The sequence below is a fragment of the Bos indicus x Bos taurus genome, chromosome 9, assembly GCF_003369695.1.
Source record: "Bos indicus x Bos taurus breed Angus x Brahman F1 hybrid chromosome 9, Bos_hybrid_MaternalHap_v2.0, whole genome shotgun sequence".
In the NCBI taxonomy this organism is placed as follows: Eukaryota; Metazoa; Chordata; class Mammalia; order Artiodactyla; family Bovidae; genus Bos; species Bos indicus x Bos taurus.
In genome coordinates, this window is record NC_040084.1 from 61,377,659 (window position 1) to 61,403,598 (window position 25,940).

Below are 25,940 nucleotides of genomic sequence, written 5' to 3' on the forward strand. Positions count from 1 at the left end.
TTTATATCTTCTTCACATTATTTGAAGTGGGACTACTATAAAAATAGTTCAAATTAATGTTTCTATTTGTTATGTTTTTTCCCGTCATTCTCTTCCTGCTCAAGTGGAACTATTATTTGTGACAGGAAGTGAATGCACTAGAGAACCTTTCTTAATGTGACTAGTTATACTTTTGAATCTGACAGTTCAAGTCACGGAAGATCTTGGTTTTCCATAGTTGTTTTTTCAGTTATTTTCATCTCCTTTTGTGTGTCTTGAGAAGTTAAGATTAAACCTGAGTCTGTTAGACATAGTTTTCACAGGGGGGACTGTATTCTGGAAAAACACAACAAATTGATTGGTTCAGGTTTGTTCAGCGCAGATTTTTATTGTGAGAAGGAAATCAGTTCATAATACCTTTTTCCCCACAGAAGGTGATAATTACCCTTTGTTGTTGCTTTCACAACTTATTTATTTAGAGAGTTATCTTCAAGATTTTGACTTTTAAAACAGCATCAACACTGTGTTATTGAGTTAAATAATTGTTTACAAAGAATACACAAATAAGTCTAAAAATCTAGCTCCTCTAGTGTACCATTTTCATTAAAATTTCCTTCAGTGTTTCTACACAGTAATCTGGAAGCAGAAACCTGAACTCTAGTGATATACTACCCCGTAGTAGAATTTGCATATTTCTGATTGTATATACATATATATATATTCTTTCTTTTGGAAATAAAAACCTTTGACATTACTTTTAAAGTTAAATGTTTTTGTGAAGATCAGTGATAATATACAAAAACAGCTCTGGCATAAATGGAATGCTAGCATATGCTTGTACTAGGAATAGAAAAAAAATAAGGTATTTTTATGAAGTGCAAAAGAAATCATTTTTATTCAGTGCATATTATATACCCAGGATTATTATACCTCCTAATGTTTATAAAGTCTTACAAAGTAAATACTATTTCTATTACAGATGAGAAAATCAAGACACAGAGAGGTTAAATAACTTAACCCCTGGTCATGCAACCAGTAAATGATATATTGTAATTGGGATCAGAACTCAGGTTCTCCTGACTCCCTAAGCCCAGTCTCTTTGTTCTTTACAGCACTGTTTTTGTGAAAATATTGCTAATTTAAATTTTCCATTGGAGATGTTGATCATGTATTCCAAGGGAGTCAACTCACACAACTGTGCATTGAATAGAGCAAGCTCCATAGAAATGCAAGACAATGAAGAGTTCAGTTACCCAATATCTTCATCATTTAATGAAAATTTTCCCATGTAGCTTTTCTAAGCAAGCATTTATGTTAATTTTTTCCCTTTGATACATTGAAAGTAACTCTACCTCCTTAAAGTGTTCTATAATTTACATAACTTTGAGTATCATCTTGGGCTATTTGCCTGTGCTTTAATAAAGCGATAGCCTCATTCCTCTTAAACCAGTTGTGCATGCTGCATGCTAAGTCGCTTCAGTCGTGTCTGACTCTTTGTGACGCTATGGACCGTAGCCAGCCACGTTCCTCTGTCCATGGGATTCTCTAGGCAAGAGAGAATACTGGAGAGGGTTGCCATGCCTTCCTCCAGGGGATCTTCCTGACCCAGGGACTGAGCCTGTATCTCTTATGTCTCCTGCATTGGCAGGCAAATTCTTTACCAGTAGTGCCACCTGGGAAGCCCAAGCCATCTTAAACCAATTATTGCTTCAGAAAGTGGCCCAGGATGATTGTGCTTTGGGGTTTGTAATTTGCTGTCAACTATTATTTCTCAGAGTCAAATTCTGACAGTTCCTTTCTTGCTGCTTTTTTTTTTCCTGTCAGTAACTTAAAAAGTGCCAAAATTTCTAGGGAACATTAGGAACTAAACTTGTTAAATCAGTAACCTTAATTTGCACCCAATTATATACATCCATAAGCTTTGACCAGTGGGACTAAAGGTGTCTATACACCCTCCTAGAAAAAGTGTGGTACTTTCATTCATTGTTATTGCATTCATATTTTTTTTTAAATAAGGTTTTAATTCTGCTGTGTTTGCCTCAAGACAGTACTGCACTTCTGTAACGTTTTGTTTGCTAGAACAGCCTACAAACTTACCCTTTTTTTCTTTTAATTATGTACACTGGTTCTCACGATCCTAAATATTTGAACGTAGTTCTGCTTACTGGTTGTATAAGTGTGAATACAGCCAAGAAGTCAGAAAGCCTCAGCAGCTCTGCTCGGAAATGACATTCTTTCATCTGCAGTGGTTTCTTTTCTTCAGTGAGCCCGCTGCTGCCTTTCTTCACCGTCTCTTTTCCTCACCGTGCCAGTCATTGATGTCTCTGTCACCGCTACTCACAGCCACCCCAAGTGATGTAAAACAGGTTTGGAACTTAATAGTACTTTTCCCAAAACACGTGTGTATCTTCAAGCTTCTCAGGCAGAGTGGCTGAAACAGTTCTGCCTTCTTTTCTCCTGTCAGCCAGTGCTGTGCAGGAGTTTTCATGTTTGTGTTGCGGCAGTAGTGCCGTGTGGCTTGTAATCCACACATCTCTTTTAGGCACATCTGCAGATTTAGATGCTTCCCTCATGTCTACAACGCAAAGCTCATCTCTGCTGCCTGAGTGCTCCTGGTGTATAGCACGGTGTCAGTGTAGTTCAGCTTCACCATGGTCGTTTCAAAGAAAACACACAGGATAGCTTCCACATAAACTGGAAGCTTTTCTACCAAACTAGAAATATGCTGATGGCAGGTTCCAGGCACTTAAAATGGCACTATATTCTTATTAAGAGGAACCTCTTAGAGGATGGTTTCATCTTAATTAATTTTACAGTTGATAAGGCCCCTTTCTGATTTTCTTTTGGGGGCTTACAACTTAAACATAAGATGCTGGGTTCTCCTGAATATACAATTAATATGTATTCAGAAATGGGTCATCCATAATGCCACAGTTTTATGTGGTCATTTATAGCTGTGGAGTAATAGCCTCCTGGTGACTCTCAAATCTTTACCTCATTTTTCTCTTAAACCACAGTTTTGAATCTTCAGATACCTTCTGGACAGTTATATTTGACTCTTTCAAATCATCTCAGATTTGCTTATTTTTTGTTATGCATGTTTTTTTGATATGAACATATAATGACTTCCTGCATCACTCAGTCATTAAACTTAAATTTATTAGGTACCCATTATGTGCCATGTTCTTGGAGAGACATTGGGATCAGAGCAGTGAATAAGACTGACATGGTCCCTGCTTTGGTGTAGTTTACTGTGTAATGTACCAGACTGCTGACTGAATCAGGTCTTCAGGAGTGATATAATTATAGGGAAGTGATTATAATGATAGGGAAGATAAGGGGTAATTTGGATAGAGGGCAAGGGTTTGTATCTTCTTCTAGTGAGTTGGGAAGACCTCCCTAAAGAAGTCAAATTTAAGCCCAAAATGGAAGGGCGTGAAGGAGTTAGATGAGTGGGGGCAAGCTGGTCTCTCAATGGTAATACCAAGAGAAAACTAACAGTAAATTAGTTAATGCACGCAAGACACCTAGAACATTGCCTGGCCCTGAGCGTGGCTGTTGTCTTCACCACCTTTGTCATTGTCATCAGTCATTGATTTATTCAGGTGCTCAAATAAACATTGATTGAGCATATGCCAAGTGCTGGCTATCTTTCAGTACTGTGATGGGATTCAGAAATGAAAAATTGTAAAATCTGCCTTTTCAGGAACTTAAGGTGTGTATGTGTGCTGTGCTCAGTCAGTCAGTCGTGTCCGACTCTCTGTGATCTTATGGACTTTAGCCCTCCAGGCTCCTCTGTCCATGGGATTTTCCAGACAAGTATACTCAAGTGGGTTGCCATTTCCTCCTCCATGGGTAAGATATGTATACAAATGGCTAAAAAGCAAAGACTGTATGGTGAGAACAGTAAGGGAGGTATGAGCCCATTTCTGTTAAGGAACAGTCCTTTCTTTCTGGGAATGGTATATAATCTATGTCATGTACTTGGCAAATAATCTTATACTGTCTATAAAATTTTTTATTTTCCTGTATTCTTATTTAACTTTTAGGATTTTGCATATGTAGATCTTTACTTGCCACTGAAACATTCCATGTTTGAATTGAGAAAGTATGTATCCCACCCACTGAAGTAGATGAATAGTAGGTGCTCTGAATGTTAATGAATGATCCTGGAAACATATTAAACTTTTTAGGGTTACTTATACAAAACCCTCATAATTGCTAGAGGCCTTTATAATGATGGTATCACGTGCCTTAGAGGGACTCAATATAAAGAAATAAAGAAATAGATGTCACCTCTTTTAAAAAAATGTTCTCCATATTATTCTTCAGGGGTGCACCATACATTGATAACACCAGTTATCTATTTTAATATTTTGCTGTAGTAAAGAGACATCCCTGACATCATTTTTTGAAAGTGTATTACTGCATGCAGCTAAAAAAAATTAGAGCAAGAGTCAAAATTGGTAATCATTTAAATAGTTTTTATTTGACAGTAGCAAAAGTGGTATATTTCTCTTTTGCTAGTACAAAATAAGAAGCTCAGCAGACGGGAATATATTTCAACAAGATGAAGTTTGCAAAATGTTGCTTATATTTCTCTCTTGAGAGAAAACAGTCATTGTGTAGTAAGTAGCATATTGTAACTTTTGGTATATAAGATTAGTAAGCATTTTATTGGCTGGAATCTTTTGTCTTTATGTCAATGTAGCACATTTATTAAAAGATAAACTTTTTTTTTTAATTTAAACTTTAAAGCATAAAGCTGTTATTTTTAATAAACAGATATTTCCCCTCACAATTAGATGGAACATTGAGCTGACCATAGCAAACAGTTTCATAGATTGTCTCATCCACAAGGAAGTATATTAATGAATTTTTAAATTAAGAGTAGTCTTCAGAAATTCCCTGGTAATCGGTCTGTGTAGTGGTTTTTAATCTCTTAAAACATAAAGCTTGCATGGGATGAGACATGAATTAATTTCCCAGCTATTGACAAAACTGAATCCAAAACCATCCACATACATATGACAATCACTTCTAGAGAGCAATTAGCTTGCTATAAATACAGGAGATTTCCTGTGAGAAAATTGCTTATGCTATGTAACCAATAGAGAAATCTGAAAGATTAGGAAGAAGATACATCTTATCAAAAAGAATAGAACCCTTCAGTTTTTTAGCTTGTTTTGGCTTTTGTGCTTTTTTTTGGCTGAGATTTAATTGTGAGAAATGTGGCAGGCTGGTGTGTGAGACATGTTTATGCCATTTATGGGGTATGGGATTAATTTTCATAATTAGCTTTTAGAAATCTTTATGGAAATTCTTTCATGAATCTGTTAAAATGCACAAGGATGATTTGCCATCCAGTTGAAAAGCAAACCAATCCCTGAACCGTAGGATAGACAAGAACTAGGTGAATCTGGTGGGATTGTCATCCAGTGTATGTACCTTGGTTTCTCATCTATCAGATGGGAATGACAGTGTCTCCTCCTTAGAGTTATTGCCTTATTCTGTGGAATAGTGTGGATAAAGCATCTTGCATCAGGCTTATAAAAGTCATTTTAGAAAATGATGTTTCCTTCTACCCCTGCCTCACTTCATCTCTAAAGCTTGTAGCCAGTCATTATAAATAGGGGCTTTAGTCTTTTACCAACTTTGGGATCCAGATCATTAGGGTCTTCTGAGATACTTTCTTTTGACTTTTTCCTTCATGTGAAGAACTTTAACATGAGAAACTGCATGAGTACATAACTAACACCACAGGTCTGTTTCTTGGAAAGCTGATACACCTCTCCTAAAAACTAGAGCATGTGACTGTGCTTAGGAGTTCCCGTCTGTACTGCAGGGTCTAACTTCAGGAGACATTTTGATTTTGAGCTCAAGGTGTTGTTTCAAAGCCAGTTGTGACTTTGGTTTTAATAATTTATCAATAACCTCATGGAAAAGCCAGCCTTTTCCAATTCAGATTGATAATAGAATAAAAGTAAACCTAATAGTCAAGTATTTGTCTTCCTCTAGTACCATTAATATTTTTATACTACATAGAACTGTATATATATGCTATGAGGGGGCTTCCCTGGTGGCTCGGCAGTGGAGAAAATGCTTGTGATGGAGGAGACTGCCTTCAATGCAGGAAAAGCAGATTTGATTCCTGGATCAGGAAGATCCTCTGGAGGAGGGAATGGCTACCCACTCCAGTATTCTTGCCTGGGAAATTCCATGGACAGAGGCACCTGGTGAGCTACAGTCCGTGGGGTCACAAAGAGTCAGACGTGATTTAGCAACTCAACCACCACCAGTACCATCGCCACATGTGTATGCTGTATAAAGTATATTCAGTGATGCATATATTGAATAAGTCAGGGTGAACTGCATGGGGTTTAGTTTCTTCAGTTTATTTAGTTTTATTTTCTGTTTAACATGGAAGTTAACATAAATAGAATGGAAGAAGAATTCTTCTGTTTATGTAATACATGATCATATTTTCCTTACATAAATTGAGTGCAGAACAACCCCAGAAAATAACAGGAAAGCAGGCAAACAGAATTGCAGTCCCTGATGTCTGTACCAAATGGTTTACACAGGTTAACTCGTTCAGACCAACAGCAACCATCTGGCAGATTCTAAGCACTGTGCTCCAGGTTATGTGGCTTACAACCTGAACAGCATAGAGGGACGTAGCATAGAGCCTAATGCTTGTGCCGTACGCAGCACAACACCCATGTATCAAAAGCACCAGAATCCAAGAGTTTCTTCTAGTTCTACCTAATCCACAGTTCCTTATATTCTTTTGTAGCTGCTGCTGCTGCTGCTAAGTCGCTTCAGTTGTGTCCGACTCTGTGCGACCCTAGAAATGGCAGCTCACCAGGCTCCCCCGTCCCTGGGATTCTCCAGGCAAGAACACTGGAGTGGGTTGCCATTTCCTTCTCCAGTGCATCTTTTGTAGCACTCTTTCCTAACTTGTCTCAAATATCTAGCAAGGTGAGGAAAATATTGTACCAAGCTGTCCTTAAATTGCATGCTATATGGTTAACTAAAGAAGTAAAAAGAAGTAGTGTGGTATGTTGGAAGGAACTCAGGATTAAGTATGAGATTTGGGGTTCTTGTCTTTGTCTTAATACAGCTTTTTAAATTAAAAATATGTTTTTTCAGTAAATCATGTCTGGTTTTCTAGTTTCTTTTCAACCAAAATTAAAAGGCAGTAATTTATGAGTTTTCTGACTTTAAGGATTTATAAAAGGAAGGTGAACACATTCAAAGTCATATAAAATAAATGTTTTGAGAATCCTATTCAGATCACATGGTTAAGAGCTTTGGAGTCAGGAGAAAGTAAGCTTGAAACCTTCCATGACTAGCTCTCTGAATTTTGTAAACACAGTCTGTGGCCTCTTGGTAGCATATGTCTGCCCTTCGTTATGAATTTGGTCTAGTTTACCAAGGGGTCATGTATTCATTGGCAATAATAAACTGGAATTTCTTTAGAACAGCCTTCTTGAAAGAGCTGAATTCAGAATAAGGCAGGTCTAGGAGATGCTGCAACCATACTATCTTTCTTGAAAGCATTGGGTCTGCTCCGAGAAGCTCAGCAATGCTCATGTGACAGACGGTGGTCTGATGAGGCGTTCTTCCTCATTCTGCAGGGCAGGTGCTAGATGTGGCCCCAGACATGGAGGAATTGAGGGCTGAGATTTGTTTATCTTTAGGCCTTGGAAGGTTCAAAAATGACAAAAGAGCCTTCTGTTCCTAGCCTCATCGCAAGGTTTGATTTATTACTCCATCTCTGTTTTAGTTGTTTTTTTAAATATCCAAATAGCAGCTACATGCTTTCTAAAAACTCTGGATTTGATATTTAAAATTTGAAAAAAAAATGTATACACACATCATAAACATACCTATCATGTACATAACGTGTATGTGCACACACACACCCCAAACACAGAAAAAAAGTGTCCATAAGTCTGTTCTCGATAGGAAATTTTTATGGAGATCTTACTTAAGATTTATTATGGAAAATACATGGAAAATTAGGCTCAGTTTAGAGTGGCAGACAGGAAGGCAGGAATTATTTTGAATTTATCCTTATTTACATAGGTCCTAAGTCACTGTTTAAAATAGGAATCTTGTAAAACTAGCTCATGAGAATGTGAAGGGCTAATGTTTATAAAGATATTTGAGTTCCTGTCAGTTGTCATTCAGTCACTAAGTTGTGTCCAACCCTTTGAGACTCCATGGACTGCAGCATGCCAGGTTTTCCTGTCCTTCACTATCTCCCGGAGTTTGCTCATACTCCTGTCCATTGAGTTGATGATGCCATCCAACCATCTCGTCCTCTGTTGTCTCCTTCTCCTCATGCCCTCAGTCTTTCCCAGCATCAGGGTCTTTTTCAGTGAGTCAGTACTTCCCATCATGTGGCCAATGTATTGGAGCTTCAGCTTCAACATCAGTCTTTCTGATGAATATTCAGGGTTGATTTCCTTTAGGATGGACTGATTGGGATCTCCTTGCTGTCCAAGGGACTCTCAGGGGTCTTCCCCAGCACCACAGTTCAAAAGCATCAATTCTTTGGAGCTCAGCTTTCTTTATAGTCCAACTCTCACATCCATACATGACTGCTGGAAAAACCATAACTTTAACTATATGGACCTTTGTTGGCAAAGTGATGTCCCTGCTTTTTAATACACTGTCTAGGTTTGTCATAGCTTTTCTTCCAAGGAGCAAGCATCTTTTAATTTCATGGCTGCAGTTACCATCTGCAGTGATTTTGGAGTCCAAGACAATAATATCTGTTACTGTTTCCTTTGTTTTCCCACTTCCCATGAAGTGATGATACTAGATACCATAATCATAGTTTTTGGAATGTTGAGTTTTAAACTAGCTTTTTGACTCTCCTCTTTAGCTATGTAGATGAATTACTTATTTAAAATTTGCATATTTACACCGTATATTTTTCTTGTGCTTCTCCTACTTGTATATTTGATACAAAAAGGAATGATACATTCATCTTTTTTCCTACTGTAAACAATATTGATAAATACTGGGTGGATGCATAATCATCTTTAATATTTTAGGAAGCAGAAAATTCTGTTTTATAATGAATATGATACAGTGGGATGCCTTAACTATTTTGTATGTTTATTTTCCATCTGACATGAAAATGAATGGTAGATGTTGTGTTTGCTTATCTTCTCCTTCCTCTTTACCCCTTCAGTTCTCCTCAATAGCTGACATCCTATTTCTTCTTTCACTGGAAATTGTACCCACAGCCACAAAGGAGAAGCCTAATTTTATGTGGCAGCATGGTTTAAAGGAACTTCTACTCAGAAAGCTGTGATTGATCCATATACTGGTGGGCTGCCATCTATGGGGTAGCACAGAGTTGGACACAACTGAAGTGACTTAGCAGCAGCAGCAGCAGCATAGGATCAGGTCATTAGGTTGGGTTTATAAAATTTTGGTTTGGTTTGGTTTTCAGCTCAGAAGTACAGAACTTTTCATGCATGTTTGCATGCAAAATTTTTAATGGAGGACATACTGCATGAGAGGCATTGTATTAAAGCACCATCCTGATGGAGCTTACTGTCAAGTCTTATATGTAGAGAATTCAATAGGCTATTTTTCTAAGATAAGGGGAAGAATAAGGTACTGTGAGAGCATATCAATGAAGCAGACAGTCTGTGGAGTCAGAACAGACTTCCCAGAGAAAGTAATTCTGTTTAAAGAGTGGTGGTTAGCCACAGGGGAAGCAAAGATGACGTGAGAGCCTGATCAGTCCAAGAGATGAAAATCATTTAATAACAGCTGAAATATTTCAAAATCTGATGTCATTTCTATAAATTCTTTGTATAATGCATTTCAACTTTCTTCTTTTTTTTTTCCTTTAACATTTATCGAGCACTTTTTATGTGTGCAGTGAGCTCTGGTACTGAACGAAACAAGGACCCTTGTTTTGTTTGCTCAAGGAGCTTACCATCTAATGAAGGGGAACATAAACAGAAGGAAGAAATTATATTCTGAAATAATAAATCACGTGATATTTCAGGAGTTGACAGAATAAACTCAATTCTCTAAGGAAATGTCATCTGAAATTATTAAAGTCAAGCCTCAGCTCTTCAAGGCCAGCGTGTTGTGCCGAGGGGCCATGGGAGAGATGGGTGAGAGCATTTGCCTGGCGCAGGACAGCCTCTCCAATGGGTATCACTCTGGGAAAGGAGAGGACGTGGAAAAGGTGAAGGAGCCGTAAAGTGGGGTCTAACTTGCTACCCGGAGAGTTGTCCGCCTCCATTTTTCATATACTTCAAGACCAGAAATGGTAAAATGCCTCCCTTAACTTGTTAGTTGTTTGAAATTAATTTATTATTTTCTTAATATACTCCGTGAAGTTTTTTCCTAACTTTGGTGCTTGGTCTTGAGAGCAGTTACATGGATCTCAACCAGTTTTGTCTTTGATTTTCATGAAATGGAATGAAATAGAAGGAAAAACAGCAAAGTGTACCACGTCAAGATATAAATCGTTTTATGAGATGTGTTTGTGTGTGTGTGTCCATAGTAGGTTGGGATAAGCTGGGTCACACATTTTCCTCCTCTTTGGTGAAACTTGTGTGACTGCAAGTAGAAATTTGACCTGCTAAGTTGCCCAGGTTACTGGTGAAGGGTTGCCTCGTAGACCACAGGGTCAGTGGGCAAGACTGAAATGCAGGGAGTCCGGACCCTCATTCTGACTCTGCCCCTACAGAACCATATACTTTGGACAAATTGCAGGCTTTCTGTGAACCTCATTGTTTTCAGTCTAAAAAGAGAAAGAGGCCTAGGTGAGCTCTTATGCTCCCTTCTAGCCAAGATTCTGGACTTGGTACTCTTTCTAAAGCACTCGGCTGTAAAAAGTGAATTGTCTTAAGGTAAATTAAGCATTTGCACAAACCTGTTATTAATTCAGAGAGGTGGTCCTAGCAGGAGAAACAAGAATGAAGCAAAAGATAATATATGGCTTATTTCCACGTGATCCTACTTTCTGCCAGTACGTGCCTGCTCCTCCCTCTAGAAAGTAAATGATCCACTGCATGTGGACACATCTTGAAATAATGAGCGAAAAGGCCTTCCCAGGTGGTGCTAGTGGTAAAGAACTTGCCTGCCAATGCAGGAGATGTAAGAGACATGGGTTCAATCCCAGGGTCAGGAAGATCCCCTGGAGGAGGACATGGCAACCCACTCCAGTATTCTTACCTAAAGAATCCCATGGACAGAGGAGCCTGGCAGGCTGTAGTCCATGGGATCGCACAGAGTCAACACGACTAAAGTGACTTAGTACACATGCAAAGAGCGTAAAAGCACTTGGCCTAATACCTGTTTAATAGAGCCTAAAAAAATGCTGAGTTGAAAAACTTGAGATTGCAACCCCTAGAACTAGGCAGTTATATGGGCTACTTGTCACAAAAGTGAGGAAGTTGTGAGTATGTGGAGAAACCAATACTGGAAAGTGAGGGGCCCCTCTGGACCCATTTTCTGTTTTCAGTTCTTGGATCTGCATATCTTATAAGTGTTCTCTTACTTCTTTATGAGATGCCAGGGTGACAAAAAGTATCTTCCACATAGCTTTCATCACTGTGTGCAGTAGGGGAACGTCAAGTACAGAAGAATGTTGTAGTCCATCACCTCTGGCACTTGAAGGTGGCTCAGAAAGAGACTCCAAGCATAAAATAAGAGTAACTGAACCCATCTATCCCATCATGTGTGGCTATTTAGGGTCCGTTTTCTTCTTGGAGCTCACCTGTTTTCTGAGATCATAATAGTTAAACTGAGCTAAGTGTAGCGAAAGAGTTTATGTTACAAACTCATTTAAAATAGTCAAATAGAGAGCTCTCTGCTTGCAGCAGTTTCTTAATGTCCTGGAGCACAGAACTCTGTGTCTGTTGGAAACACAGTCTTGCAAACAACCCCATTTGGGGCATTGTTAGGCAGGGCTGTTGACACATGAATACATTTCATATGATTATCATAAAATTGTGGTCTGGAAAATGAGCAGCCATGGTGCTGCATCTGAGACTCACATTTATAATAAGCTGTAATAGGGTAAACATTTTAAATGGATATAAGAACAGGCATTACTTGTGATCACAAATGTAAGTTGAAGTGCTTTTGAAGCCCAATTTAACAAAGCAAACAAATTTCCCAGCATTATTAACATAATTGTTCTCTGCTGGATTTTGATTTCTAAAAAGTTATTTAAGGAAAATAAAACAGGGTGGGTGGATGGAGGAGAGGGCAAAAAAAAAAAACAAACAAAACTAAGAACGAGTTACTTTTCCTTTTAATGTCAGATTAAAAATAAAAAATCCCAGAAGTTCACTCTGCCACTTTCCCTAATTTACCAAATTGCTGCCAACCTGTTTAACCCGGAGTTCATATTTCATGGTTAATTTGGGGTTAAATTCAGCTGTTTGCTCTGCAGTCAGCAGACTTTGGATTGGGGCTACATAGCATTCATCTGCTGGGGAAACTCCAGACTCTGCTGTGCGAGTGGTAAAACAGGGACTTACTATCCCCACCCCTACCCTTTCCTGAGGACAGAAGAGGACAAGACTGTGCATTGAACACCATAGTTGGGGGAGCATGACTATACTTTGGCACCAATTAGATGAATGGGATTCTGTTGTTCCTGAAACATTTGAAAAGCAAAAATGAAAGAGAAGTGGTAACACCTGAAGTGTGGTGGCAGGACAGTTAAAGCGGTGGTAATTTGGAGCTTCCAGGCACAGACAGGATCAGGAGGCCATCACCCTTCTTCCGTGGCAGCTGGCAGCTGGCACGCAAAGCACGCGATGGAGTGTCTTCAGCTTGTTACTTTCCAACATTCCAGTTATGAATTAAGCCCCCAGACAGGCATCCTTCCTATATTGTCATTTGGCCAGAGCAGACCCTCAAGTAGCAAGCGTGCTTCTGGCACAGTGAAACACCACAGTGGAAGCCACGGGCACTCAGGGTGGCAGGTATCCTGGCCTAAAAGTTGGCAACGGCCCAGGTTGGCACTGGTGGGAGGAGCATTGTCAGAAACTTGCTCAGTGATTTCTGTAGTCGCAGGGCTGAGCTGACTTAGAATTAGAGGGAGGCACACTACTGTGAGGACGTCTTATAACATGATTTAAAAGCGTTCCTGCCAAGCATGCCACATACCTGATGTATTATTTTTATTAAGCACCAAGATTGTGCTAGGTACCTGTTAGAGGAAAAGTAAAAAGCCACCTACTTTATATCTTCATACTTAATTCCAGGTAATTTAGTGCTACAGCCCAGAGAATAATTTCCTTCCTAGCAGGCAACCGCAGCCACCTTATTCAGAATAGACTCTGGAGGCTTGAGTGGTGAACGTGCAAATACAAGTATGCATGCGTGGGGTAGGGGGAGGATTGTCTGTGTGATTTTGATTTTCGTCCTTTATTCCCACGAGGGGACATTGCCACTGTCCTCATCAGGACCAGATGAGAACAAAAACCTAAGGGAATGTGGGAGTCAAGGAGGGAGGAAACTAAATGAGAACTTGAATCTGGTTCCAAACGTAACCTTCAGGAGTTGTGAATGCTGATCTCCCCAAAATCAGGCAATCAGATCCTTCTAAATGTAGAAATCTTTACATAATCGTATTTTTGTGCATTTTACATACATGCATAATTCTTTGCAAAGATCCCACACCACCCCTCCAAGGTGGGAAAATAAAAGCAGATAAACCAGTTGCCATGACAGAAAAGACTGAAAATCACATGACAGAAATCATGTGAGCCTCCAATCACTGGAGCCTCCTAAAAATTTACCTCGAATTACCACTGAGAACCTTCTCTGTTGTATATTACTCAGCTGAAAAGCACTTTATCTTCATTTCACAGACCTGGCTTAGGACACTGAGAACTTCCTTTGTCTCCTTCTCCACGTCTTCCCCCACCACTTTAGAGATTTTCCTGGTAACTTGTTTCCAGGCCTCTTTTCTCAACACTACTATTAGCCAGCCCGTGGCACTGGAGGCTGGTGAATTTTTTGTCTGTTTGCTCATTTTTGTTTGTTTTTCTCACATGTAGCCTGTGTTTTTTTATCATATCTATTTTAGAAGATTATATTACAATAAACTTACTGTGACCTAAAGGAATCCACTGTCCCCTGTAGTTTATGGTGATTGCAAAGTATACTCCATTAGCTCTTTGGTTTAGGTGTTCAGTAATTTCTTGATTGGGAGTGAACAGCAATAAAATTTTCCCTTTCCTCCAGCATGTTGAATTTTCTAGATATTTCTAAGAGACAGTATAATGCAGAGCTCCAGATCTCAAAACAGCCCTGAGAGAATGAGCTAAACTTTCTGACCCTTGTTGTTCAGTCACCAAGTTGTGTCCGACTCTGTGACGCCACGGACTGCAGCCTGCCAGACTCCTCTGTCCATGGGATTTCCCAGGCAAGAATACTGGAGCCTGGGGTGGCCAGGTTGGAGATTGTACCTCTCAGCCCTTTGGGGTTTTATTTTTGAGGGCTAGGTTTGCCTCTGATGAGAGTACAGTTCGTTCCAGAAAAGACTGGGCTGTGTGTTGATTTCCTAGGAGGTGGGTGTTCGGATAGTTCAGACTGACTTGTGAAACTCAGATGCTGGTTCCAGAGCTCTGTCCCAAGAACACAAAACACAGGTGACCTTGAGCACGTGACTTCTTTTGGGAGTGGAGGTCTCAGGCTCAGGCCTCAACTTTGTGAGTACAGTTGTGCTGTTTGGTGTAACGTGAATTCAGAAACCACCCTACAGTTGGACGTTCCTTCTGATTCTAGCAGAGGCCTCTGGATGCTCTTCACGTCTGTGTATTTTGAGGCTGGGTGGACAGAGTATATCATCAGGATTCTGTTGTTGCTTCTCACAGTCTTCCCCACTTTCATTTCACATCATTCCAGAGTTTTCTTCTGCCAGCCAGACTTTTTTGTAGTCCCTTCTTCTTTCCCAGTAATTATTTGCTGGTTTCCTTATGGTTTGGAAAATGCATAGTGAGTGATTGAAGGGGAAAATGTGTAGTTCTCCACTGAAAATTAACTCTCCACCCCACCCCATGCCCATCCTGATTTTTTAAAAGGTTTACATTTACAAAAATTCAGATGAAATTTTCAACTTTTCTGAAACCAGCAGGACACACCTGACTTTAATAGTTGTCTTAGCTGAAATTACAGATGTTTTTCTTCTGTTTAACTTAGGAGAAAAAATTATCTGAGGCATTTCGTGTTCAACTTCCCCTATAGTGGTTTATTTTTGTCTTCTTCTGCCCATCTGTCTGCTAATAAAATGTAAAATAAAATATGCCTGTGTTGCTAAAAAAAAAATTCTGGACTGGGCCGCCATTTCCTTCTAATGTGCGTAAAGTGCTGACTGCAAAGTCAGGTATTCAAAAACTATTTGTTCTCTCCCTTTCCTTTCCTCATGAAGGAAAAAAATCTGTCAGTAATTTTAAAAGTAGATAACTCCGAATGAAAATAAATATCTTAGTTGCTATACTTCAGAAACTGCTGCTGCTTAGTCACTTTAGTCATGTCCATCTCTGTGCCACCCTGTGGGCTGCAGCCTGCCAGGCTCTTCTGTCCATGGGATTCTCTAGGCAAGAGTACTAGAGTGGGTTGCCACACCATCCTCCAGGGGATCTTCCTGACCCAGGGATTGAACCCGGGTCTCCTGCATTTCAGGCAGATTCTTTACCACTGAGCCACCAGGGAAGCCACAACTATACTCAAATAAAAATTAATTAAAAAAAAAAATAGTATCTTGGGTAAGAGTGTTAAATTAGTCTTGAGTGCAAGTTACCAAAGTAATGAATTTGCTTTTTCTGCTGGTTTTATAACCTCAAAGCATGACTGTTCACACTCATAAAAATACATTAATTCATAGAGATAGTGCAGGATGCACTTTAGTACTTGGATATTTCAGAATAAGTGTTTTATTTGATGATCTCCAAGTTTGCTATTAACTCCAAAATACTGGATTTTATGAAAGATATTTATAGTATGTTTTAGGGGGGAAACAGATTTTTTTTTCTTTTTGAGGAAGGTGTTTAAGGACTGTGACAACTGATAAAGATAATTTATATTAACTGTTTTCAAACTCAACTTTTGAGTAGTTTCTGATATTTCCAGTACTTGGAGCTGATGAAGCAGATTTAAATAAATTCATTGTGAATGTCATTCAGAGAGTATATAGAGATACAAAATAGAACTCTAAGGTTCAGAGCAGTATATTGTCACTCTGTGTTTGTATAATGTTTGTCAGTAACTCCAGGATTTCTTTCTCAAAGAAGAAGAAATACATTTGTTGAGAAAGCATATATAAAAGCAGAATGCAGCGTGCGTGGCAAAGTTACAGTTACTGTGGTCGGAGAGTCTCAATGAGAGTCTGCCCTGACTTGAGGTACCAACTTGGAAGAATGGAATTCTGGAAAACTTCGTTTGCTCAGATGGGTCCCGTCACCACAGAGCATTATCACTAAACTAAGGAGTTCTTTGTCCCCGAGCTAAAGATTCACAGGCGTCATGGGTCTGTGGACTGCAGTGCCTATTAGTGATGCTAGAGCAAATCAGGCCATTTTAAAACAAGAGTTTATTCTGGAAGATAATCAAAAGGGAAGAATGTCAGCCTTTTCTTTTTTTTTTTTTCCTCTCTCTCTAAGTGGTAAGCAGAACAGGAAGGAAATCTTTACTTATTATGGTACCGTTTTGATTTATTGCCACATGCTACATTAATCTAAGCTGGAGGACAGTTCTCATGAGGTCTCATAAAAAGGGCAGAGTTGAATAGTTGGGTTTAAAAATGGGTGAGAGGAAAGAGATAAAGTTATATGTAATCATCCTGCATTACTAAAGAATAAAAAATGACCATTATTGGGTCCAAATCATTAGCAAGTCCTTGGAAAGTAAATGGAGGACTCAATGAAGTAAATTGGATTTAGCATTGACACTTTAGTGATTTTCCTAGCTCAAACATAAGATTCAGTGTATTGTGAACTTTGTTAAGCATGGATATTTAATGACCATTAACATGATTTTAAGTTAGGTGTTTGTTATGCCAGTAGATGGACCATTAATCAAACTCAAATATACTTTATTCATTATTTCCACTGGCTGTGAGAAAGACATCTTAAAAAACAAGCACCTTCAGTTAAGTCTGTCGTCATACTTATAACTAGTAATAAAAAGTGTTAGACATGCATATTGCATTTTAGTCTCCTCACATTAATGATCCAGGCAGATCTTGGAGATATTGGTGTTTGGTTCCAGACCACTGAAATAATCACAATAAAGCAAGTCACATGAATTTTTTGGTTGCTTAATGTATATAAAAGTTATGTTGACTCTAAACTATAGTCTATTAAGTGTTCAGTAGGCTTCCCTGATAGCTCAGTTGGTAAAGAATCCCTCTGCAATGCGGGAGATGTGGGTTCGATCCCTAGATTGGGAAGATCCCCTGGAGAAGGGAAAGGCTACTCACTCCAGTATTCTGGCCTGGAGAATTCTGTGGGGTCACAAAGAGTCGGACACGACTGAGTGACTTTCACTGTCACTGAGTGTTCAGTAATAGCATTATGTCCAAAAACATATACATACCTTAATTTAAAAATACTTTGCTGAAAAATGCTAACCAGCATCTGACAAAACAGTGTTGCTACAAACCTTTAATTTGTTTAAAAAAAAAAAAAAAGTGCAGTATCTATGAAGTGAAATAAAGCAAAGTGCAGTAAACTGAGGTATGCCAGTAGCTTGTAAAGCTTTCCTTAGTTTTGTATCATTTTTACTATCCCAAGCATGCACTGAACCCATGATCTACTTATAAATTCTCATCATGCTTGGTACTAAACAGAGCGATATATTGTGCCATAGAGTGTGGCTCTCTGTTTAGTGAACCGTTACCATTACCTCACCTTACCTGGCAGAACTGCCAGTTCTGTGCACATGACCTTTTCCTTTGACTGGTCATGCCCATGGAAAGGTCTTCAGTCCAATAATGGCTTCTCATTTGATCGAGAAATCAGACAAAAGCTTTGCAGCTGTGAAGTACAGCCCATTTTAAAATTAACCTATTGTAAATTCTTAATGATTGAGAAATTCTGCAATTTGCTATGATTTGTGGTTCGTGCTCACGCAACCAGAATAGCAAACAGCAGAGATTGATGCAGGTCAACATGGCGGGCGTTTGGAAAGTGCAGAAAAAAGAAACTTGATAGACATCGTGATTGGTTCAAACCAGCATGTTATGTTCTCCTGCCCTTCATCTGTCACACATCACTTTGCCTCCCACCCACAGGCTCTCCCAAGTGGAATGTAATCCTTGGAAATGACTACTTAAATTACAGTTTATTACACAAGAAGTAAAATCTCTCTCAAGTACAGTCTACCTTTGCCTCCTGTGATACGTTTTCAACCTGGAGGCTAGATTCTGAGGGGAAAGGAAGTCACAGGTGTTTTACTCACAGAGGCCTAGAATTTGAATTTCGATACAACTTGTATCCTTATACAAGTTACTTAAATACTCTGGGCTTCGGTGTCTACATCTGAAACTTCATTAGATTCATGTTCAGATTGTAAAACCTAACCAGTTCAGTTGTTCAGTCATGTCCGACTCTTTGCGACCCCGTGAATTGCAGCGCGCCAAGCTTCCCTGTCCATCACTATTTCCCAGAGCTTGCTGAAACTCATGTCCATCGAGTCGGTGATGCCATCAAACCATCTCATTCTCTGTCTTCCGTTTCTCCTCCTGCCCTCAGTCTTTCCCAGCATCAGGGTCTTTTCCAGTGAGTCAGCTCTTTGGCCAATGTATTGGAGCTTCAACTTCAGCATCAGTTCTTCCAATGAAAATTCAGGACTGATTTCCTTTAGGATGGACTTGTTTGATCTCCTTGCAGTTCACGGGACTCTCAAGAGTCTTCTCCAGCACCATAGTTCAATAGCATCACTTCTTCGGCACTCAGATTTCTTTATGGTCCAACTCTCACATCCGTACATGACCATTGGAAAAACCATAGCTTTGACTATACAGACCTTTGTTGGTAAAATAATATCTCTGCTTTTTAATATGCTGTCTAAGTTGGTCATAGCTTTTCTTCCAGGGAGCAAGCGTCTTTTGATTTTATGGCTGCAATCACCATCTGCAGTGATTTTGGAGCCCAAGAAAATAAAGTCTGTCACTGTTTCCACTGTTTTCCCATCTATTTGCCATGAAGTGATGGGACAGGTTGCCATGATCTTCGTTTTTTGAATATTGAGTTTTAAGCCAGCTTTTTCGCTCTTCTCTTTTACTTTCATCAAGAGGCTCTTTAGTTCCTCTTTGCTTTCTGCCATAGGGGTGATATCATCTGCATATCTGAGCTTATTGATAATTCTCCCTGAAGTCTTGATTCCAGCTTGTGCTTCATCCAGTCCAGCATTTCACATGATGTTCTCTGCATATAAGTTAAATAAGCAGGGTGACAATATATAGCCTTGATATACTTCTTTCCCAATTTGGAACCAGTCCGTTGTTCCATGTCTGGTTCTAACTGTTGCTTCTTGACTTGCATACAGATTTCTCAGGAGGCAGGTCAGGTGGTCTGGTATTCCCATCTCTTGAAGAATTTTACACAGTTTGTTGTGATCCACACAGTCATAGAGCTTTAGTGTAGTCAATGAAGCAGAAGTAGATGTTTTTCTGGAACTCTCTTGCTTTTTCTGTGATCCAGCGGATGTTGGTAATTTGATCTCTGGTTCCTCTGCCTTTTCTGGATCCAGCTTGAACATCTGAAAGTTCTCAGTTCACATACTGTTGAAGCCTCATTTGGAGAATTTTGAGCGTTACTTTGCTACCATGTGAGATGAGTGCAATTGTGCGGTAGTTTGAGCATTCTTCGCCATTGCCTTTCTTTGGGATTGGGATGAAAACCTAACAGGGATGGAGTGAAAACCTTTAAGATTAGAATAAAACCTAATAGGGATGCAATGTTTCTCTGCTTCTTACTGACTGTGAGTCTCTAATCAAATTACTTAACTCCTCTCTGCCTCTGCTTCCCTATCTTTAAAAACAGGGGTGATACTTCCTAGAGTTGTTGTGAGGGTTAAATAAATGAATCCATGTAAAGCACTTGAAAGTACCCCACACCTAGTAAGTATACAGTAATTATTAACCATGGTGGTGGACAGATACTAAACAAATAATTACATAATGATAAACAAAATAGAGGAAAAGTTGTGGGATGCTCTAAGATAATTTATGAGAGCTAGAAAGATAAACAGCAGCTATGTCATTTAGTGCTCTGTAATGGGAAGCCCCTGATAAGGGGGTGACATAATTTGACTTACTTCTTTTTTTAATTGACCTTTTTTTCTACATTAAAAACAATCTCATGTTTACCATCTTTTATGAAACATAGTTTATTTTAGGAATTTTTCATGAAAAATTATGAAAGTTAAGCATGCATTATGTAGACAGTTCGGACAATACAGCAAAGCACAGAGAAGAAAATAAGTCATACCTAACTCCAGCATCTACTAACAATCACTAAGGCAATGGCACTCCACTCCAGTACTCTTGCTTGGAAAATCCCATGGATGGAGGAGCCTGGTAGGCTGTAGTCCATGGGGTCGCTAAGAGTCAGACACAACTGAGCGACTTCCCTTTCACTTTTCACTTTCATGCATTGGAGAAGGAAATGGCAACCCACTCCAGTGTTCTTGCTTGGAGAATCCCAGGGATGGGGGAGCCTGGTGGGCTTCCGTCTACGGGGTCACACAGAGTCGGACACGACTGAAGCGACTTAGCAGCAGCAGCAGCAACATGCTGTTTTATCTGCCCAGTTATTTTATATGAAGATTTATTGTATTTTGAATAGTAACTGTAACTAACTCTAATTTTATGAAGAGGTAGTAATCTGTAGTTTAGTGGTGATGTCATACCCTGGACTTGTCTGCAGTGGGATAAATAAGACTGAGTTCTAGCTGCTTTCTTTTTGTTGGCTACTTTGAATAGCCAATTGGCTACTATTCGCTGAACTCCAGATTGGAGGGCTTGAAGACCCTGCTATTCAAGAGAGAGAGACTTCCTGTTACTATGTTTCTAATTTAGCAAATGTGAGGTGTGTTATTTACCCAGTAGTTCTTCATTATAAAAGTACAAACACAAATTGATTTTAATGGAGGAACTTTTTTTTTTTAAGTGGTTAAGTGTAGCATATTTTTAGGAAGGGTACAAGAGTTTTATTTCCTCTGATAGATGGATGCACTTTCTAAAAGCAATATATCAAGGCCCTACTATAAGGTAGTAGTTCTAAAAGATTGTCTAATGATTCAGATTTAAGCTGATTGTCTTGTTCTGACATCACAAGGAAAACTTTTATAATTCCATTTCGATTTCTTTGTTGTTTTATTTTCTCTGCCTTCATTTATAAGTATTAGATACCAAAGTTGCATACATGGAAATAAGATCTCTGATTTCATCTCCTTGAAATATATTTTAAAAATTCACCTTCTGTTACACTACAGAGTTAGAGCTTGAGTAGAGTTTTAAGTGCAGAAAAGAAACAGTGGTCAACTTAGTTTAGCTCCAGATAGCATTTCACAAAAGATGGGGTGGAAACATCTAAGTATGAACATATATTCATATTCATATTATTCTCTCTAATGTGAATATCTCACAGTTACTCTTTTTCTCTCTCACACTCACTCCTCTTTCCCCCCTACCTCTCTTTTCTCAGTAATTTTAAATTCTGACCAAAGCAAGGAATGTGTGTAAATACTTTTTTAGCATAGTCTGGACTACTGAAGAGTAAATTTTTTCTTATAAAATCCTGGTAGAGGATGACTTTAGAGCTGACCGATTCATGGCTGACTCTAGAGCTGAGGCAAAGAAAATAAAAGATGAGACTGGAGTGGTACTTGTGTTGCCAGGGACTAAACACTAAAACTACGTAAGTAAGTAAAAGTGGACAGCAGCCAACTCGACAGAGTTCCCAGTGGCCAAAACCGGAACAATTTGAGCAAGAAAATGAAGTGAAAATAGTTTATGATAAGCCAAAGAATAGAATAAATATCCATGAGCTCTTACTGATGCAAATAAATAAATGAGGGAGAAGAGCAAATCTTCTTTACAGAAGACATCCAGATAATAAATGTATAAGGAATGGAGAAAGTAGAAAATTCCGTTAGAATACCACAGTCATAATTGCCATAGGCATGATTCATGGATGAATGCTACAATTAATGAGTGAAACTTTTAAGAAGAAAAGGGATATTTGTATAGCCTCAAAGTCTCTCTCCTAGGAAATGTATTGATTTCTGTGATACTTTTAATAAATGTCCACATATTCTTAGATACCCTTCCTTCAAGCAAGTGGCTGAATTCCCTTATCTTTGTTCAGGGCTAGACACAGTGCCTCATAACTAATAGAGTATGCTAGCTTTACAGTAAAGAAACCTGGCTGGTACCTTCTTCACCAGGTGATCAGGGTTTACATCACCAGTAAGGAATCATGTTGTGACCCCATGGACTATGGCCCACCAGACTCCTCCATCCATGGAATTTTCCAGGCAAAGAATACTAGAGTGGGTTGCTATTTCCTACTCCAGGGGATCTTCCCAACCCAGGGATCGAACCTGCGTCTCTTGCATCTCCTGCGTTGGTGGGTGGATTTTTTTTTAGTATTGCACCTCTTGGGAAGCCCAAGATCTTATCTATCCCCTAGATATTATGTAATGAGAAGGGTATATCATCTCTCTGGCATTCTTTCCCAAAATGTATAACCTCAGTCTGATCATGAGAAAACATCAGAAAATCACAGACTGAGGAACATTTTACAAAATATCTAGCTAGCAGTCTTCAAGTGTGTCACGAAGGGTCTGAGAAGCTGTCGTAGGTCAGAAGAGACTAAGCAGACGTGACAGTACAATGCAGCTGCCTGGACTGGATCCTGGAGCAGATAAAGACATAAGTGGAAAAAATGATGAAGTCTGAATCAAGTTTAGCCGATTGTGTTGTATCATTGTTAACTTCTCAGAGTTGATAACTGTTCTGTGATATACAAAACATGAACATTAGAGGAAGCAGGGTGATGGGAATCCTGGAACTCTTGATACAATCTTTACAACTTTTCTGTAGATCTAAAATTATTTCAGAATTAAAAGTTAAAACCCAGCTTAATGGTGTCTTCTCAATCTAAGGATATTTGTTATTTTGTAGTGTCTCTAGAGCAATTAGTTCAGAGAAATCCCTCTCCCCTTTGTAGTCTCTCTAGAAAAGGAAGATGAGCTCTTGATAACAAAACAGCTCTCACAGAGCAGGGACAGTAAATTTTAAAGGCTTGCACTCCACCATTAGAGACAGAAACTCATCTGTCTGCTCTGTGCAGGTTGGTTCAGCCAACACTGATGGTTTGCCTTTTGTGACTTGGTACCATGGCCAGCATTTAGGTTACAAAAAGTATTCTATTAAAAAATAGAGGTGTAATTTACATGCAATACAATGCATAAATTTTGCTAAACAATTTGATGAGTTTTGAAAAAATATATTAATCTGTGTAACAACTACCCTAATGATGCTCTACAACATTTCCAACACACTTAAAATTTCCTACATGCTACTATTATGCTGTCAGTCCCCTTAACCACTTGGATCTGTACTCCAGTCCCCTTACCACTTGGATCTGTACTCCAGGCAACCATTATTCTTATTTATATCAGTTTAGATTTGTTTTGTCTGTTCTTGAAATTTGTATAAAGGAGTCACACAGTATATATTCCTTTGTGTCAGCTCTTTTTGCTCAGCATAATGTTTTTGAGATTAAACTATGTTGCATCTTTAAAAAAAGAAAAAAATACAGAGAAGAACAGCTGTGGTTCTGTCTTCTTCTGTCTTGGGCCCTTTGTTCCATTGACCTGCTAATCTCAAATCTTCAGAGGTACTAGATCTGGTTTCGTCTGACTATCTCTTAACACCAGATTATTGGTAGATTTAAATGGTATCAAAAGCGTGGTACTCAATAAGATGGACAAGAAGAAAGCAAAAAAAATATTTTCTTCAGTATAAAATACACTGTATTTTCTCCCCCCACCAAAAACCCCCAATAAATCTCATTAATCCAATGTAATTATGGGTACAGATGTAAAATCTTGATTTATAAATATTTTATTCTTATTACTTGCAGCCTCTCATTAACTCAAAACAGGGTAGCAGAGCTGATTATAAAAGGCCTAACCAGATCCTGTTTTAGTAAATAATAATGTATGATTGGCTGAGGATGATTATTGTCATAGTAACCAATTAGAATTTAGATACTAAAATTAAACTCCTTCCCTGTATGCCAGTCATTCTTCTGATCTGACCATTAGTGAAAACTGTCTTTGTACACATATGGGATGTATTGTGTTTATCAGTTAGATATATTTTATTACCTGACCAAATGAGTACAGTGTGTCTGTTTTGGGAATATTATTGGTGTGGTGAATGAACAGCAATGTACTTGTTTTTGAACATGGAAATACATTTAGGTTGGCATAGTGGCAGGTGCCTGCATTTTCTGGAAAGCCTTGTTTCCCAGAGTGTTAATGTGGACAGATACAAACAGATACTTAATAATACAGCCCAACCGCTATAGTCAGACTGAGCAACACATAATTTATAGCAAATCAGATGCTAGGAACACAAGAATGATAAGCTATGTGATAAAGATGTACTGTGATCAGCAGTGAGTAAAAGTACAGACTGCACATTGATAACAAGCCATTCTTGTAAATGTGTATGATATAATTTTCTTGACAAGTGCTTTCAAAGTATATCTTTTCATGTCATCTTGGTTTCTTTAGTGAATTTGCTTAGCTTGTTTTTCTTAAAGTTTACAAGTAATGTTTCATTTCCTGACTTTATATTCAATTAAGAATTCTACTGGTGGGCTACTGTGTGTCGGACACTTTCATTTGTTATTGCTCCAGTGTCCCGGTGCCTTAGAAGCTCCATTGCCCATTTAAGAAATTAGAAAAGGAAGAATCTGAAAGGTTTAGCAACCTACCTGTTAGAGCCTACTTCTGGTGTAATGTAAGTGGTTCCTGTACCCGAGTAAGTTGCCTAGGTTGGATAGAGATCATGTATCAAAAATAAAAGGAGGTAGATCCCTCGGAAGGGAGGGAGGGGAGTTGAGATTAGAATAATGAATATTTGAGGATGAATTTTCAAGTTTATTAAGTAGAACATCATTTTCTTGGGTAGGTCTGGTTCCAGTACACTGAAATGTGTTGGTCCTGTCAGACTTGTTGAAAATGCAAGTAGTCCAATCAGCTGTAATACTGAAGGAAGGGAAAAGGACTACAATTTGAAAGTTTTTATGAAAACATGCACTGCCTATTCTGTGAATTGACAGCATCTTTAAAAAATTTGCTTCTCTTTATATTCCTAGGTGGTAGTGAATACGTGGGTAGAAAAGGGAGAGCCTTTCAAATAATGCTAATGAAGTTAACTGATTGCAATCTTCCATATTGTGAGGAAAAGTTGTTAGCTGTGAAAGATGAGGACAGAATTAAAATATTACTATGACTGGCATTTGATTTGAAAACTGCAAAGATAAGCTTAGATTCCTATTTATGAAAACCATCCTCACAGCCCGATGAAGTATCTTTTAAAAGCCTCTACAGTTGCCATGGATACTTGTTAGCTTTGATAGAGTAAGTTGTAATCCATATTCAATCATCTGAGGTGAAGTAGCCAAAAAAATCCACCACCTAATATCAAAAGCAGCTTCATCTCTAAATTCCTACTGTTTTGGAGATGAAAAGGGTAAATAAACAGCCTAAAGATGAGCTTTTTGGTTAATTATCACTGCTTAAAAAGCAAAATATTTAGGATGCACATTGCCTGAATCAGATCCTAATGTCTCCTCTCTTGTGTGTAACTTTTTATCTTAACCAGTAAAGGGGATCTCTTAGGTTCTGACATAGGAATGTAGATGGCAGGA

General features: G+C 38.7%; 1 protein-coding gene across 2 annotated transcripts in view; it reads left to right on the forward strand.

Moving 5' to 3' along the window:
- RNGTT (RNA guanylyltransferase and 5'-phosphatase) overlaps window positions 1–25,940 on the forward strand; it is a 232,613-nt gene that overhangs the window by 202,090 nt on the left and 4,583 nt on the right. The gene's annotated exons all lie outside the window — the stretch shown is intronic.